The sequence below is a fragment of the Nipponia nippon genome, unplaced genomic scaffold (assembly GCF_047370975.1).
Source record: "Nipponia nippon isolate SJK-2023a ecotype South Korea unplaced genomic scaffold, ASM4737097v1 scaffold_14, whole genome shotgun sequence".
Lineage (NCBI taxonomy): Eukaryota > Metazoa > Chordata > Aves > Pelecaniformes > Threskiornithidae > Nipponia > Nipponia nippon.
In genome coordinates, this window is record NW_028262330.1 from 7,118,904 (window position 1) to 7,137,166 (window position 18,263).

An 18,263-nucleotide genomic window follows, 5' to 3' on the forward strand; every position below is an offset into this window, starting at 1 on the left:
AGCAAGCAGAAGGCCGCAGTGCTGCGCTCAGAAATCTGACCTGAGGAAATTCTTTCATCTCCTTAGGCAAAATTTCATTTTGCCTCTTGATTTCTAATGCGAGGTGTGCGTGATGTGCAAGAGTTTGCAGAAGCCCCAGAAGCTGAGTCAAGCTGTAGGTGTTGTTTTCACACGTGAAAGAGACAGTAAATGATGTTCTCTTCACAGTAATTGAAAATAAAGGCACGTGGCGACACGTATCTTCTGATTTTTTTCCTTTTATTCATTGTTTCATGCTTCTGTAATTCCAGGATTGGTTAGAGGAACTAACCACAATAATACTGTTTTTTACAAGATTTCTAACTTAATTTTGGTCAGGGGCAAGAAACTAAAATATTTCTGGTAAACTAGAACAATGCCGCCTCTGTGAACTGAACTTGAAGGCTGTGCTCTGAAGAATTGCAAAGCATCTATTTGTCCTTGTTTCTTAAAATCTTTCATCTTTGTTTATAGAAAAGGGTTAAAAGCAGCAGCAGAAAAAAGTGAAGACATCAAAATAACTCAAGCCAACTGTAAATCCAGGATATTTCTCATATTCTTACCCTACGTCTTGGTACCTGCTAGACTAGAGTCTCCTTTTTCATTATCCCATGAATAATAAGCACTCCACTTCAGCCCTCAAATCACTGCTTTGGCCCTCAACCTTCAGAGCAGATGTGACAGGTGACATTATAAAAATAGTAAGTAAACAGCAATGGCAAAGACCAGGCTGGACAGGAAGAGAACGGGAATCCTGAGTTTGTCATGCAACTCTCAGACAACCCTGACAATGGCGATTCCTCTTTTGGTTTCGCTTTGTGTCCTTCAGACGATGGGACTGTGCATGCAAATCATCTGAACTCGCTTTGTTGTTGTTGTTGTTAAATGACAACAGTCAGTGCTTTACTTGCCATACCCCCTTTCATAAAACTTCAGAGTTTGCCTCTGAGCATTGTGATTTCATATACTTTGCAGGCTCAAGAATCCAGTCTGGGACAGAAAACCCTTTTGCTGCTGGATTAATGCAACGTACGAAAGATGTGTCCTGCCTCTTCTGAAGCTTTTTCCTGCTATGTCAACGGTGTGCTGTGACCCTGAAGAGAGAATGTGCCTGGGAGAGCCGCAATGGTACAAAAATCTCTGATTCGATAACGCTTGTGTTCAGGTCAGTGGCAGCCCACACACTGCCACTGCTGCAGGTGATTAGAGCCTGCCTCCAAACTGACACTTAGGCAGATGACCAAAGTTAAACATGTGCTTTTGGGGTGCTCCAAAGATGAATTGACACAAGTACTTACTCCTGAAATTGGGCACTAAGTGAGGTTTGTGCTTTGCCGCTGAGATGTAGTCATATGCAGAAAAAGAAAGCACTGTAAAAACAGAAGCCATTGTCTGTCATTACCTCTTTATCTTGCTATGATATATATGTCCAGCCTTGCTTCACTTTGCAAACTGCTGTGGCTGGAAGCATCCATCATCCTATCAGTTCAGTTGGATTAATTATGCTCAATCAAAATGTTTTAAAGGAGGACAGAAATGTCTGCAGCAGTTAATCCTGTCCATTCAGGTTGTCAGGACATTGGCATTTTACACTTCAGTTCAATTACAAGACAAATCTGCTAATGGGACGTAATCTTTCAGAGTAAACAAGGAAGCAAAGCACTAATATTCTGGCAATTGATTTATGCAGCGTAAATGGTGCAGAGTAAAAGCTTCAGGAAGCCACATGAGTGAGAACAGCCATGAGCTTGTCTGGTGCTGCTTTCCCTTCCCTTCTTCCACAGAAAAAAATAATCATTATGTGAAGTCTCTTTCTAATTGATCTGCATCCAGGAGTCAATTCTTGGCCAAAAGGACAAATTATACCTGGTGGGGTCCTCTCCTCTCCCTTCTCTCTCCACCTCCCTCTTCACTTCCAAGGGGAAGCAGGTAAGAAAGGGAACAAGTGAATCATAAAAGCTTTTGCTGTAAAGGGTGAGATTCCAGGGTCATATGTTCCTGCGCTGCAGATGGGGAGGCTGGAGAGTTGTGTAGCAGCTCGCCGGCATTTGGCAATGAGCGAGCATGGGGCTGGGGGTGCTAATGAGAGACCTCCACCTCTCCCCTTCAATCCTCACCCTGCAGCTCAGCTCTCTGTAGAAGGCACTGGTGAAGTCACCAAAAGCCAGTCCTCTGCAGAGGAATGAGTTGTGAGCTCTGAGCATTTCTTTGACTAAGCAAACCTTTAAAGGTTTAATTAAAAGCGATTTCAAGTGATGTAATTGCCTTCCCACGCAAACTAAAATTTCCCAGGCGAGCTGGTCGAACTATTGATATGTAATTCCATGCACACGCACGTATCCACGCACACGCACACACACACGCATACACACATCACACACCCTGTTATCCCTGGCACATTTTTAGAACAGATGCAAGAGAAATAAATATGAATCCTTTGTAGCTTCTACCCATTGCTAGGTTACTTACAGCACTGCTGCTTTGTAACTATGCCTAGTCACTAATACCCTCCAACAGCCATTTGGACATCATGTTTTCATTAAGCATTTATAGCAAACCAACTGCAATTAAAGATTTATGAATCCTATTGCATTACAGCACAACCCAGAGCAAGAATTGCCCCTAAGGTCAACTTTCGTTTCCTTTTTTTTTTTAAGGACAATAACATATTGGGTTCAGTTATCAGCGGAAAGTGCATGTGCTGCTTCTCTGGGGTTTGTCCAAGTGATTCTGGTTTTGATGGAAGCATTTTGTTTGGAACATAGTATTTATCGAAGGAGGAAGGGCCTGAAAATTAGAATACACCAAAAAGTGCAAGTCGGTTTGGAGACACCTCCCAAACTCATTTTTACCCCTGACTCAGTTCTTTTGGCACAAGCAGGAATTCAGCACATTATCTGCCATTTGATAGATATAAATGTACTTCAGGCAACTCACCGGAGCTCTCAGAGGAAGGTTGGTGCAATGAGCTGAACCCTGGTTTCCCAAGACCTGACCTCCTCCCAAAAATACTGTACCCATCCAGAAAGCTGCATGGCACAGATGGATGCCAGAGAAACTGGCTTCTGGTTTATCTTCAAATATTCATCTTAAGATATTTAGGTGGTTTTGTTGTTCTGGAGGAACCTTATACCTTGGCCCAGCAATTGTTGTTGAACTTGTTCATCCACCTCTCTCCGATTAGAAAATTTCACTGGGAAGGATGTTGAAAGCAAAGAAAGAGTTATGGAAATCTGAAATTTTACTGTGAAATGATGATATTGTTAGGATCAAAAAGGACATTGTTATAATTGGGTACATCCAGAATTTTACAGCACATTTAGAACTGAAGTCATGTATAAATACTCTTTCTCAGAGTACCCATGGGATTGTTTTTTTCCCAAGGACTTTAAAACTTTACAAGCTACTGTAAGGAAAACAGTGTTTGCCCTTTGAGCTAAAAGTTGGACCGTACCATCCAGACACAGTCCAGCTTGATCCCTGCTCTTTTGGAATGAGGAGGGAGGGGTTTACCAATTTGTTTACCAAGACTTTACCAACTGCTACATTGTGAATGCTTAAAATTACACCTCGAAATTCCTATTTAGTCATCAAAGAAGTGGACAGACTTCAAAACAGTTTAGCACTTCACTGCCTTCAGTAAAGTCAGTGTTTCAGCGTGATCACTTTTTGGCTTGGAGAGAAGTCGCGATCAATTTGCGGACATATTATTTCCTAATTTTTAAGACCTGGAGCATTTTTTCACCTTTTGGGAAGACACATGCGCACACAAGCTGTGCAGCACACCCACAAGTGCTCTTGCTTTTAGAGCGTGGTTAATTATTTCCGGAACAGTTACAGAAATATGTGGGTTGCAGCCTGATGTGTTCTGTGCATTTGTCCACATAGCAGATGAACTACTGCACAGTTGGCACAAAGTTCTGGCTCTTCCTCCGACGGGCTCGAGGGGGGTGCGGAGGGTGGGCTTTGCCGGAGCAGAGCTGCTGGCAGGAGGGGCAGTGGGAGCCGGCACAAGGCAGCTGATTTGGGACATGTCTCTCTGCTTCGTGAGAAAGTGCTCTTGTGGATCTCATGCAAAGCAGCTGCCCCCTCTTCATGAATATTAAATTCTCTGTGCATGAAAAAAACTCCTCCTCTTCCTCTAAACTTGGATTTTCAAGGATTTCATATGCTAGTCCAAGGTTGGGGGGTGTGCACTGCTCAGACCCAGCTTAATAACACACTCTCCAGATCACAAAATGCACACTTCGCCTGTCAAAACTCAGTACTGAGTATTTCACTTCTGTTTGTACCTAGGCTGGATCTCCCCAGGGACCAGTGATAACATTTTGACTTGTGACAGATGCTTCCTTCATAAGGATATTTTCCAGGCTGACTTTTCCCCAGCCACCTCATAAAAATAGTCTCTTTTTATTTGAAACGAGTTATTTTAGCTGTTGGGGGGGTGGTGGGTGGTGGTGTTGGCATCCTTTAAAATTTGTCTTTTGATTAAAAATGAAAAATATAATTCTAAAGTAATTAACGTGTGTTATTGGATGTACGCTGATGATTACATTATAGGACTGGTTATCAAAGGATTACAGTTAAGAGGTTTAATATTCTCCAGCTGATCCTGTAGCAAATTAATCTGGTCTGACCTTTACTGTTCTTTGTTATGTCACCATAGTATCATTTCAGCTGTATCATCCCTTACCTCCTTTCAGTAAAGTTAAAAAGGCAGGGAATTTCAAAAACATATCTTTTAGGGGAAAGACTAACAAAGCAAAGCTTAGTTTGTTCATCGTAACTGATCAGTTGAGAAAAGTAAATCTGAATTGCAAACTGTTGCACTGCTGCAAACCTTACATTCTTGTCATAACAGCACCAAACTGTGAAGAAATCCATTGTAAGGATTAGGTTCAGTACTAGATAAAATGGGAGCTGCTTGGCGCCACATACATATTGTATTAAGTGTCCTGTCCCTAGAAACAAAGGAAAATATGAGGCCGATAGCCTGCATCTAGCTATCTCATGTTCGAATCCATCATGTTTAATCCCCCAGTGTCCACATGAAGCCCACACAATTAAGTGTTTATATACGACAATGCAATCTCACAGCCATGAGGTCATACCAAGCAGAGTGGATTAAAAACATGCTACCTCAGTATAATAGATTCAGACTTCATAGATAAGAAAAGCTGCATGACAGATTTCTGAGCTTTTTGTCTGAATCAGCAGAGAACAAAAGACTAAGCCAATTAAATAACTGACATCTGCTTTTATATACCTCTGCTCATGTCCATGTAAAGCAATCTTAATAGGTATTTTTTTACTACTGACAGAGAAGAGGTTTGTCACTGATCAGGTCTGTACAGATTAATTTTCCTGTTGGAAGTGTTAAAACGCACCAGTGCTAGCAGTCAAACATACGATCAAACACATGATTACAAGAACGCATACTCCAGGGCTCTGTAAAACCGGGAGAACATCCAGCAAGCTCTCATGGAAACGGAGCCCAAGCGAGCTTTGCAAAATGTAAATGCCTTGCTGATAAGCCACAGGTGCACAAAACCCAAACGGCTCAAAGGAGATGCAGAAGTGAATTTTCTGCCCTTGCTTCACTCCTTCCATGGAACATTTTATTTCTCTCTGCTCTTTTCTGGGCAGTCCATGTCCTGCTTAGGCATCTGGGTGTTGAATGGCTGATTTTTACCTGAGGTTTTTTGCACCCTTAGTCACTTAAGGGCAGACCAGTGCTATCCTACCCAAACCCTGGAGAATAGTCTTTATTCATCTGACGCCATTTTTCACATTCCCATCTAGCTGTTCTACCAGATCAGCTCCTGCATCTCTCTGTACATAACACCAGTGCTCCTCTGCTTCAATTTTTCTTCTTGGTCTGAATTTGGATTGCCCATTTAGTAGAAAGGGCATAACTCTACCATCTCAGAACAAATTGATGGCCTGAATTTCTTGTTCCTAAGGAAGAAAATACTCATGTTTTCTAGGAAACATAAAGCATTGTTCAGTATAAACATAATCGTCGCATATTTCAGGAATTAAGGCTCCTCTTCCATCACAGAAAAAAAATAGTGACGTTTATCAAACCTTTTGCCTGCAGCCTCTTCCTGGAAAGGGATTTAGACCTTCGTTGTTCCCTTCAATCTGCTAAGCCCCTGATTTGAAATTATTGCACAGTTACCTTCTGCAAAAAGCACCTTTCTCATGACCCTGAGGAGCTGTGGCACCACCCAAGCCTCATGACAATGATTGCTAAGAGGAAGGTAGCCAAAATGATGATGTGATCTACTGAATGTTCTTCTTACGAAAGCATCATACTCTGATCTACCTTAAACCAAGCCTGGTGGAGCGCTGTACAATACAGGGCAACGTTCTTCTCCCTTTACCTTACGATCTGGAAGTTGGGTATCGTGTCTAAGCTAATCATCCAGGTAGCCTCTTTGGTCACTTGAGAGTTAAAAGGCATCTTGAGAGAGCGATTTGTACCACCAGCCTAAATTAATCATCCCTTTCTCTCTTGGCTCACTCCAGATGGAGCCTGAGAGACCACCTTAGACACAATGTCCAACTCTTAGATGTTTAATCTGTCACACAGATGCCTACATAGATGTCCTTGAAAGGAAGCTGCATTTAGGGCCTCAACTCTCACAGACATATTTTTATAGCCCAGAAATTATATTAATTTCCCTTTTTCTCCTTTGCTTTCCTTTCTCCTATCTCTGTTCTGTTCACATCTGAGTTGTGACTGGTCATTAAATTGAAGTATTTACATTGCAAAATGGAGCAAGCGTAGAATTCCCAGCATCCATTTCAACATGGCATGAAAACATGAAATCTGGTATTTAATTCTCCAAAGGGTATGACTGTATTATATGTGTGGGAAAGACACACCCAATGTAAGATCCTCCAGTTATGCAACAGTGTTTAAGAAATCAGGCATTTCTTCAGATTCTACTCTTAATTTGCCAAAATGAGCTGCTTGCCCAAGTCCATCAGTTGCCAGGAAATATATGATGTTCAGCTCTGCTTTCATATGGCAACCTGAAAACACTAATAAATAGGATTTATTCTGACTGACGCCATTTCAAGAAGTATTTCTACAGAATTGGAGGCACCTATAAATTAAGTTGTGCGCCTATAAATTAATAAAAAATTTCCCAGTCTGTCTCTCAGCATTCCATTTAGTTGATAGTAAGGATAATAAATTCACTTTATAAATGCCCTGATAGTGCTATTGTTAGCATTGTGCTCTTTTCCCTTTTATAAATTCCTGGTTTGGGTTACATAGAACACTGAAAAATTTTAATTGTTTGAACTGAAATTGTGGCAGAGTGTAGGTTTCAGAAAATTTTTCATTATTTTTCCCCCTCAAGCTAAAACAGTTCACCTATTTTCCCATTTAAAAAAAAAAAGAAAAAAAAAAGAAAAAAAAGAAACTTGATCAGTTGTAATATTGTGAGACTTTGGGGCAGGGGCTTGAGATCTGGCTGCAGGAGGAGATCTGTGCTTTTTGCCATTTGTGTGGCAGCATGTTTTCGCATGCATATGATGCGCATATATATATATATATATATAAAGGCTGCATTTCAGAAAACTGTAGTGCTATTTTTTAAAAGGGAAATTTCAAAAAATGTTCTCTCTCACCCCTTTTTCTGCATCCCCCTAAAGCGGGAGACCTTAGAGTTGTATTTTGCAAAGCACGCTACACTGCTGGACACATATCAAGCATTTTTAGCTTGCTGTTGGTTTGCTGAAAGCTGAGGGAACTCTCCAAGTCCCCAGATACACTGTGCTGCAGACAGCATTTACTGACATGTCAAACTCCAGCTTGGGGAACTGAGTGGAAAGTCAGCTCTTGGACTTGTCAATAAGAATGATGCATTAAAACTCGGTGTACAAATATTAGCTTTAGTAATGCTTTAGCAATGCTTTAGCAATGCTTTAGCACTACTTCATTAAATAAAAAGAGTATTTAATGATAGTATTTTCTAGTCCGAGCCCTTTTCCCACATAAACTATGATACTAGCAAACACTATCATTTATTTACAGTCTGCTTTTAGCAGTCTATTAGATTTTCCCAGGTCTATGTTTCATTTAATTGAGTGAACAGTTAATGAATTCCTAATAAATACCTTTATATCTAAGCAATACAAAGAGATACCTCTCTGTGCTCACAGAGCTCTGGTAATGATGCAGTCAGGAACTCCGACTTTTATATTGTCTAAGATAAAACAATGATGTCAATATGAGAAGTAGCAACTTTACATCAGGCTTCGAGAAGTCATTGAAAATTTGTTTCCCCTCTCCATTATGGGTTTTTGGAAGTAAATAATCCAAATCTTTCTGTTCTACCTTCCCAGAAAAATGTCATTTTCCATTCCTCAAACAGAAATTCATGCTTGCTGTTTCATGTGTATTTGCATTTATTTTTTTAATTATATTCAAGGAAACCAAATATATGAGTTGTCTTTTGCATACGATAATATAACTCATAGCCCCCGTTCCTTAATCTTTTCTATGAGCAAATGGGCACATAGGTAGGTAAAGAAAAGCATGCACACTATGCAAATTCATGTCCTAGTTAAAGCTTCCCTGCAGCATTAGCAAATAAATATTTTGGGGACTAGGGACGCCATCTTGGCTACCTAGAGCACAGATTTCTGCTATCCACATTGAATCTATGTTGATTTAGGTGTCACCCTATCGGGGAAAAAAGCAAGGAAAATTATTTCAGGTAGAGTTCTGTTAAAATATATGCTAGTACTATAAATCTTGGTTGGTTCTTCCCAGTGTTCAGCAATATTAGCAGCAAGCAGCAGTGTTGTTGGCTTTGGACCAGTGACAGAAACTTTGAATTATAAACACAATCTTTCCCCTTCTCCCCAGTACAAAAGTACATTGAAGAGATCGAGCCCCAGATTCCAGAACGTTTTGGTTCTTTAATCTATCCTCAGATTTTTTATGTGCATGGTGCACCTCTCCAGAATAATCCACACAGGACAGCTTGCTGCTTACAGGCATAACTGCTGCACGGTAGAATTAGGTCGTACAATTTCTTTTTTTAATTTTTATTGTAATAAATCCAGATCACAGCTAGGATCTCTGAATATTCAGCAGAACATTGTGTGTTCCCCCAAAGCCTATATTTTAGGTAGAAAAAGATAGGCAAAGGATGTATTACCCAGTTTACAGATGGTGGATAGGTTTAAAAAAAAAAGTCATGACTTATTTCAGCAATGGTAGAAGTCAAGTTCAGATCCAGAAAACAAAACTGTAGATTTGTCCTAAATGACCTGGCACAAATTATCCTCTTTCCTCTGCTCTTTCATATTCCTCTTTGTGGGTAATGCTTTTTATTCTGTGCTGAGGATACATTAAGATTCACTGTCCCAAAGAAAAACAAGGTCATCGCAGTAGTCCGAGGGAGCAGGTCTCTGGCTATCTAGATCCTGGGACTTGTTAAACTATAAAATGGGAGGCATGATGGAATCTTCCACAAAGCAACAATATTTTCTGAACCAACTTCTCATTTAGTTCATTAGTCAACATGTCCTTTCTCCAAAATATTGCAGTTTCTGGAAGTACTGCTCCGTAACATACATCTCACTCCTCATGGAGTGCAGTAGAGCTCAGTGATGCTCAGGTCCCAGAAGAACCAGGGGTACATAAAAATTGTAGTGGGAAAGAAAAGTCTGTTTTAATATCTTTTATCAAAAAAGTGATGTCAACTTTGCCTGCTATGGGATTATTCTGCTAACAGCTGAAAACTAGACCCAAGCTGTCAGCCATCATAAGGAGTACTGATGTTCACCTTTACCAGTGCTGTGCTCATTCACACCAGCCGATGATTTAGTCTTTGGTCATTTGAGTGCTACCTACACTCAGAAAAGTTAATTAAGAATACCAGAGTCTCTCTTGCAAACAATGGTGGCTCTGTTTCTTTAGTTCTTTTAGTAAATACTTTATTTCTGAAACCAGAGCTCCTAAACTGATTTGTGTTACAAGAGTAACTTTCCCTTATAATTTATTGATTGATTACTTAGTTAATTACTCAGTGATTTGATCACTCAGGTGTATTATGGCATCTGGTAGGGCTGATAATGATCTCTGACTAAGTGTATGCTTTGTACCTGCTGGTATCTCTGCTCAAAACATGGGGGTGTGCATTTGTTTGGATGTGAAGGAGACTGGGGACAGAGGGAGGAATTTCCCACACCTCAGTCTGATCCTTCTTCTTATTGCAAATTTTGCATTTTGAAATCTTTTGGTAAGTTTTACTTATGATTCAGAAAAAGAAAACATAGTGTAAAGTAGGAAGGGCATAACATGTACCCATTTGCTGTGGGTTTTGAGTACAGGTTTTGCAGCATTTTCCTCCCTTCCCTCTGGCTCCAGCGGGACTGCAGCTTGTCCTCCTGTTTCAAGGAAGGACAGACACGGTCTCCGCTTTGTCAATGAGCTATCAAGACACTTCTTCAGAAAATAATTGCGATTGACCAACATAGCCTGTGTATCTCCTCCTTCACCCCATGCCCCTGAATTTTCATAATTCAAGATTTCTAAAAAAAACCCCTCTACTTTCAGATTTATTACGTTTCTGCAGCTAAAATTCCCATGAGTAGGACGCCTGCTTACAGGATCTGACATTGCTAGGTGCTGACACTACTGGAGATGCCACTCAATTACCGTGATTCATTTTCTCTTGCTTTTGTACAACCTAGGAGCAGTCTCACCATCGCGTAGTGAGCTGCTCGTAGCCCTCTGAGACCACGCAATCCTGTTGCACCATCTGCGCCACACTCAGAAAACTTTCTGGTTTTCTTATCCTACCATCCAGTGCTTTTTTTGGGTTTTTTTGTTTGTTTTTTTTTTTTAAAAAGTTCAGTAGTCTGTGAATGGTATTTTACTGGTTGCCTAAAAATTCTGTAAATGCATGGATTGATGCTTGAAACATTTCATGAATAACTGTGTTCCAGCTAGGAGACATTTGTTTATACAATCTATAGAAAAAAATTAGTATATGATAGCATCTAATTAACTCAAGTTCTAGTGCAACATTTTTAGAAAAATTATGGGTATTAAGGTTATTTTCTCCTAAAATGATTTGGGTTTACTTTGCTTTCAGCTAGCATTTCCATAAGAAAATATAATTATAGCAAACACTTTGTTCATTAAAGTTTCGGTATGGATGTTTGAATAGGATTAATTCTCTTTGGCCAACTCAGTTCTTGATGATTCATTTCAGATTATCATCAGAACATGCCCACCTCCAAGCAAGAATTTACAAAAATAGTGTTTTGAGTTGAGCATTTAATCTTCTTAACCAAATAAAAGTTTTTTGTAGTGAACATCTACTATAGCATTTCTAAAAATTAATATACCCAAATTGAAATGTCCATCCTTAAAAAATGGTATTTTTTAATTTCTATTAAAACCTGGAATGCACTCAGCTTCATTTCATTTCATAAAAGCCATCCTAATGGATTTTTCTTCAGAAGTCTATCTTTGCCCTGTAAAATGAGTTTCAATTAAGCATCATCTTTGTTTTTTCCATGTCTGGCTCATGATTAAAAAAAAAAAAAATCCTACTGTAACATATCCCATTTCCAAAGACTTATTTTACAGCTAATTTTTAACTAATTATAACAAATTCCTGAACCTTCAGGAGTTCGAAGCCAGTGTCAAGGTTTTGGGGCAGGCTTTCCTCTAGTTTTTAATGTAATATTTTCCATTCACCTTTAACTAATCTCAGCCCAGGATTATAAAAGAGAAGTACATGGAAAAAGCATCTGGTGAAAAAATAAGGAAGTCGTGCTTGAGTACCAAGCAGGTTTGTTTCATGGTTGACCAGCTCTCATTTTCATATGTAAAATGTAATACAAACTACTTGTATCTCCTTTCTTTCTAGCTGTAACTGACCTGCGTTAACCTGGCTACTCAATACCGTTGGTTTTATCTTTCCAACACAATAGACACAGAAGTCCTTTTTTCCCCCCTTTTCTCTTCCTTCTCCTTCTATTCAACTTCAGCACCATTTGGGAGAATGGAAAAATTAATTGATTTTCCCTAATGATGTCTCAGTGAGCAGATCAGGTTAACTGTGAACAGCAGCTGCAGTTTAATTTGTGAGTGTGCAATTGAAAATTATACACTCATTGGATTACTGCACCTGACCATGTGGCTGGCATGCTGCCTACTGTGTCTTAGAAAAATAAGACTCAGAAAAAAGTCTAGAGAAATTCTAGTGTCTGTGAGGATGTATAGATGGAATATAAAACAGCAGAAAGGAGAATGGAGAGCCATCCTTATTTGTTCAGAAAACTTATGGAAGTTAGTAATTTTCTCAAGGAAGTCCAGAAAAGTTGCAGTTGAGTTACTTTAAATGTCATTATTTCATTTGATGGTGTTAAACCCAACCTTGCTGTTCTGGAGTTGTCTCAAGAATCAGAAAGTGCAACAGAAACACTGAGGAAAAAGTTAGCATAAACTTTAAGCTACTGCATACTGGTTAATAATCTAAAGTGCCAGGAAAGTATCAAAGTATTATGATTTTAAGCATTTAGAAACAGATTCTTAATTAAAAAAAGACAATTTCAACCTGATGAGAATCTCGATCTATGTTTTTTGTCCTAAAACTGACTGTGTGTGTGAATATCGTTGAGGTTTGGTTTTGGTTTTTTTTTTCTAATACTTCACATGTTTGAACTTGAGTCATTTCACTTCCAGAATATGCTTAGTTTCTCTTAGAAAACAACAAAAAGCATATTTTAGGTGTCCCTAAAATAGAAAAGAGAAGCCAGTGTTTGGCCCATTAGATTTTTCCATTTGAAATCATTAATATTTTGCAATCTGGATGAAGCTGTGGATATTTGTACTCTGAAATGTCAGCCAGCATCTTACAATTTCACATACTTGTCATCATTTTACAGACTTCAGGTTCATATTACAAATTGGCAGTAATACTTTTCAGGTCATCTAAGTATTCCCTTTTTATCACTCCCTTACCCGAACTCTTACATTTCAAAGAAAATCAAGAGGTAAATCATAGTTCCAGGCAAATATATCATGTAGATATTGCAAGGGCAGCTGTCCTGCAAACCCCAGGGCAGGCTGGGCTCCTGCACATCAGATATAGCTATATAACACCAAGAGCAGTGGAAAACTTGAGTTACAAAAAAACGTGCCTGCAAACCACAAAGCTGATGCCTAGATGAAAGGATATAGGGGGTGAGTCATGGTCTAAATTCTGGAGTAAAGAGTAGCTAATAAGTTAGTTCAGAAAAGGTGGGAGAAAAACCTGTACACAGCTATTATGGTATAATCTGTCCAAAGAAAAAATTCCATCTTATCTCCGAGAACTGGAAGTTGCCCCAAACTCCATGTTTTCTCTGCCTTTTTAAATCCTTAGCTTTCAATGAAAATGCATTTTCTTGCATGGCAGAGGGAATTCCAGTGCTACGTCAGACCAGCGCTCTAACAGCACTAGCAACATGCAGAGCAAGACAAGCTTGCACTTGAGCTTCTCTGACAAATGTGTGAAGCACAAATGTACAAAGCACAGCTGCACTCATACCCTCTAAACGTTTCAAAAGGTTTTCTCTTCTAGAAAATGTGGCCATTTGTCAAGTTCCTACATTGAAAGCACTTTAAATTGAACAGCGCTACAAACTACAGCCCTACAAACCACTACTTCCATTTATTCTTTTTTTTCTGCAGTCCATCTGGGAGGATCAGAGGGAGAAAACTCACCATCTTCTAAGTCATTGCAACAGGAGAGAAGGGAAGCCTAACGCAGCTCACCTATTCTGCTCTTCTAGCAGAGTAAGTTAGTTCTCCTTTGCATATATATTGCCCAAGCCAATATAAAAGCTTTCTCTGTCCAAATACCACTTCTTTTGCTGCTTTGGGCTCTGAAAGTGAGAGGATTTATAGCTTGTAGTTTTGTATTGTCCTGGATTAAAAGGAATAGATGTACACTTGAGCCACTGTTGACATTCCTGGCAGGTATGGATAGCATAGGCAGTTTACATTTACAAGCCAAAAACATAAAGAACAACTTTTTGTAACCATTTGCTTTTATTGTGACATCTCAGCTGTGCAGCTGTGCAGTAATCTCCATGCCAAGGAGATGAAATCATCAACTTGTTTGAACTCTTGCTTTTATCAGAGCAGAGCTGCTATCATAATGGAAGGACTAACTTCTTGCTAGGTTAATTGGTTTTAATTTGTCCTTTGTAGGAATCTTTTGACTCGACTGCCAGATGGCATTTATATAACGCTGATCCTCTTCAAAGCACTTCACCAAGATCAATTATCTTGGAAAACACTTTTGCAAACTCTGCATTACGGTTCTTCCCTTTGTAGTGGACAAAGAGGTTGGTGGCCTGATATTTCAGGTCTAGGAGTCACACCTGAAAACTCAGCCAGACGTGACTCGTCCCAGGTTAACACAGGCAGAAAGTATTGCAGAAGGAGTTAGAAAAAGTAGGAGTGACAAGGTCCCCATCTGTACTCAGGCCTGAAAGCTAATTTCCCGATATCACACAGTTCAGCCCCCACTCTGCCTGCCCAGGCTACCAGGGAATAGTGTATCTTTAAATGGAAGAAAATAACTTCATAGAATGAATACTTTAAAAGGGATCCTCAGGTTCAGGTATTCAGGATTGCACACAGCATTTTTCTGCATTTACCAAAAAGTTTATCCACTGCTGGACAAAACATCAAGAAAGACAGGAACATAAAGATGGGTTTTCACTAGAGAGGGACAAACATACAGCAACGTTACCGTTAGACTAAGACTAGCTAGACTAAGATGACAGTTTCCTTACAAACAGTTAGGGTCCCGCGTACCGAAGTCACTTCTGAACTTGGGACTTTGGTAGATTTGATAATTTGGTAGCATCTCTTGCATTTTCACTTTTCAGAAGTGCTCTCTGCCTTCCCTGTTCACATCCTCTTCATCTCAAGAAACTCAGCAGTGGAGACGTAGCCTCAAGGACTACGAGACATAAGCAAGGTGGAAAAACGTTGACCACAAAACTGAATGAAAACCATTCAGCATCTTAACATCAGTGTAGCAAAGCAGGCTACTTTTATTGATAGATCTCAGATGTTACCTTTCTGCCCTGGTTCATTTGCATACATCAAATAGGTACCTTCATACTCATAAAACTGAGAGCAGGAAGATCCAGACTTATACTAAGGTGTCTACAGTCAGATTTTGTCTCTACATCTTACACTATTTCTAGGTTTCAAGAGAACCAGTTGCCATCTCACATACATATTGTATTGTTGTAGGAAGGTTAGCCTAGATATTTGTATCAATATGAAATAAGGTATAAAACAGGATTTTGTTTATACTAGACTCTTTTTGTGGCACCAGGAGTCTGATGTATGAGGAACTGTAATTCTAAGGCAAACTGTGTCACCAAGGCAGTCAATGTAATCCCTGAGGGCTTAATATGTGTTTATATCTCTCCGCTAAGGCTGCAGATCTTCCTTGTAACAAGTAAAAGACAAATATTCCCAGAGAGGGAGAGGTGTGTGGCTTAGTGTGGCTGAACAAACACTGTGCTGAGGGCCAGAAGGCACTAAGTAAAGGAGCATATGAAGGGAGAAGATGTTGGAGGAAAACTATTCACAAAACTTATGGAAACCTCACAAAAACATGGATCTCTGCCTCTGGGAATTCTGTGCAAAATTTATTCCTCCTTGCACTACAAATATTCCTCTCTTTATAAAAATTAATGAATGAAGGTTATATGATTGCACTGGGACAGATAAACTTTTTGCAAAATGTGTTTAGTAATGTTAAAGTAACTGTCCAACTATTGCAAGAAAATTGGTGACCGAACCAGGAATGGATGTCCTGAACACGCAGGACACTCTGTTCCCACTTTTACACCAGCAGAAACAGAGTCTGCATGCTTTCCTCTACTGTCATTATGGCTTAGAAAGGGCCCCTTTGCACCAGCTGTCTTAGTTTTTGAGAGCCTCTGTCATACAGTTTCCAAACCATAACTTTCTGCATTATATTTCCTGCAAACTATTCCTAGCCATTCCTAGCTCAATTGTACTGAACTTGAGCAGACTGGTACTATTTCAGAAGAGTTTGCAGACAACAAATAGCAGCATTTGCTAAATACATGACTGCCAGATTCTACGTGGAAGAGTAATAAAATGCAAAGTACATAACTCCGCTCCACATAGCATGGTCTGGCTGCTTGCCCTTTTGCCTCTGAATTTCTTTTTGAATCCCTGCCCTGCCCAATACAAGTGAAATTATTCTAATTATACAGTTTGAAAGAGTCCCTAGTGACATGCTGGATACTGATCATTTCCTAGTTCACTGCAAAACAATTTCACATATAATACAGATTACACAAAGGGTCATGAGCTCATAGAAACTCTGAAACTGTCTTGAAAGCTTTCTATTCTCTCCTAGTCTAGGTCATGTTTGGGTATGGATTAAAGAAAGATGATGAACCTTCTGTTATTTTTAACAAGCTTCTAGATAGTTTATTCTTCTTAATCTCAGACTTGCATCCTCTGAAGAAATAGAAATAGATCTGCTCTTTTCCTTATTCCATTTTCAGATGCATGATGAATTAACCAGGTTGTGCTTGTCAGCTCTGTTTATTAAGATGGACCAAAACCAATCCCCAGAACCCAAGCAACGTGCTAACCAAAGGAAGTTCAAAGTTGGATCCAGACTTTTTACCTGTTTTCCCTTTTGAATAACCCAAACCCAAATTTTAAGGACATTTTCCTCAGGATTTGTTCTATTTCTGATTACTAAGAAGAGGACCTGCAGAAGAGTCACAGTTTCTGCTTCAGAAGGAGATAAAATACAGATATAAAGATCTGGCTGTTCTTCAAGAATCTTTTTTCCAGAGTTGTGCAACAAAGACTGTTTTTATCACCACTGTGGTATAAATTAGCCATCTAAACAGGCACAAGAAGATGGATATAGTACCTTCAGTCATCATTTTCTGTCTCTGCAGGTGGCCCATCCCAGCAGACACAGGCAATGACAATCTTTTACAGTAACATTGCCCTAATCTACAAGAGAAGAAACAGTGGGAATGTTTTTTTCTCATTGACTCTCTTATGCTCCGAGATTTCTTGCATCCCTGGACATGTGCTTATAACTACAATTTGCTATAGTTGAGGTCATAAAATTATACAGCCAATTATATAAAATGAACATTGCTAGTCATAATGATATCTCATAGGATAAAAAGGGGACAAAAGCATGCACTTTGCAAACCTTCTGTCAAATATTTTTCCAAGGCTGTTTATTATTTGCTGTCTTGAAGGTTGAATTTTCATCAAAATCTTGAAAACGGAAAATTGTCAGCAAGGCCTACTAGCAGTACTGGGCTTCCCGTCACAGAAAATCCCCCGCACTGGATTGCTAGCCCCATGACTTGGTCTGTAATACTGAGCTTATGGGATTTGACTTAACACTGGTCATCAGTGGCATCAAAAAGATGAAGTAAGAAAGTACTATCTTCAAAAGAAGTAAAGGTCTCCCTCTCTCCCCTTTCCCTATTCCAAGCTTGACGTATTTCCAAGAGTTGAAAACAAAAGATGTGCTTTGCTGTTGTAATGACCTCACCTGCCAAACACTGCGCAGAGTCATGCCAGCACAGATTTTTCATGCACATGTAATATGCAGTTATCCAGCACTGGTTTTCATATTATTTTTTTTTCCCAGTAGTTTAACCAACAGAAAAATAGCCATGCACCATACAACAACGTGATGGTAGTAGGGAAACAAGAAAAAATTGCTTTCAGTGCCAGGGGTAGCAACCTTCATTAGCCAATAAACCAACCTAAATTTTCACAGAGGACTACACCTGAAAACAAATTCAGTGTTTGTGTTTTTAATAGTCTTGTTCCAGCTTCATTATTCCCTTCTGTTTGTTTACTATTTTCTTATTTGGGTGGTTTTTTTCCAATTCCAGTATACAATGGAACTAGAGAAATACAGAAACCTAGCACAGGATAACTCTTCACTATCTGTAGGATACACTGGCTTCCATATTTTGAGCAGAACTTTATGCTTTGTAAAGGCAGAAGTCAGGCTGGATAAAATCTTTTTGCTGTAATAAAAGAATAGCTGAATAGATCAAAGGAAATGCACTCCCCCATTAAAATCAGGGACAAAACTTAATCATTTCTGACAGGGCCAAGAGGTTCACCTGTGATATTTTAAATCCCAACAGAACAAGGTGAACAC

At 39.4% G+C, this 18,263-nt stretch overlaps 1 long non-coding RNA gene across 1 annotated transcript; it reads left to right on the forward strand.

The window, feature by feature from the left end:
* The first annotated feature begins 1,004 nt into the window (after positions 1-1,004).
* On the forward strand, positions 1,005-16,745 carry LOC148056438 (uncharacterized). Its single transcript, XR_015703248.1, has 3 exons — positions 1,005-1,146; positions 13,736-13,840; positions 16,615-16,745. It is a non-coding gene; the product is annotated as an uncharacterized LOC148056438 (long non-coding RNA).
* Positions 16,746-18,263: the final 1,518 nt, after the last annotated feature.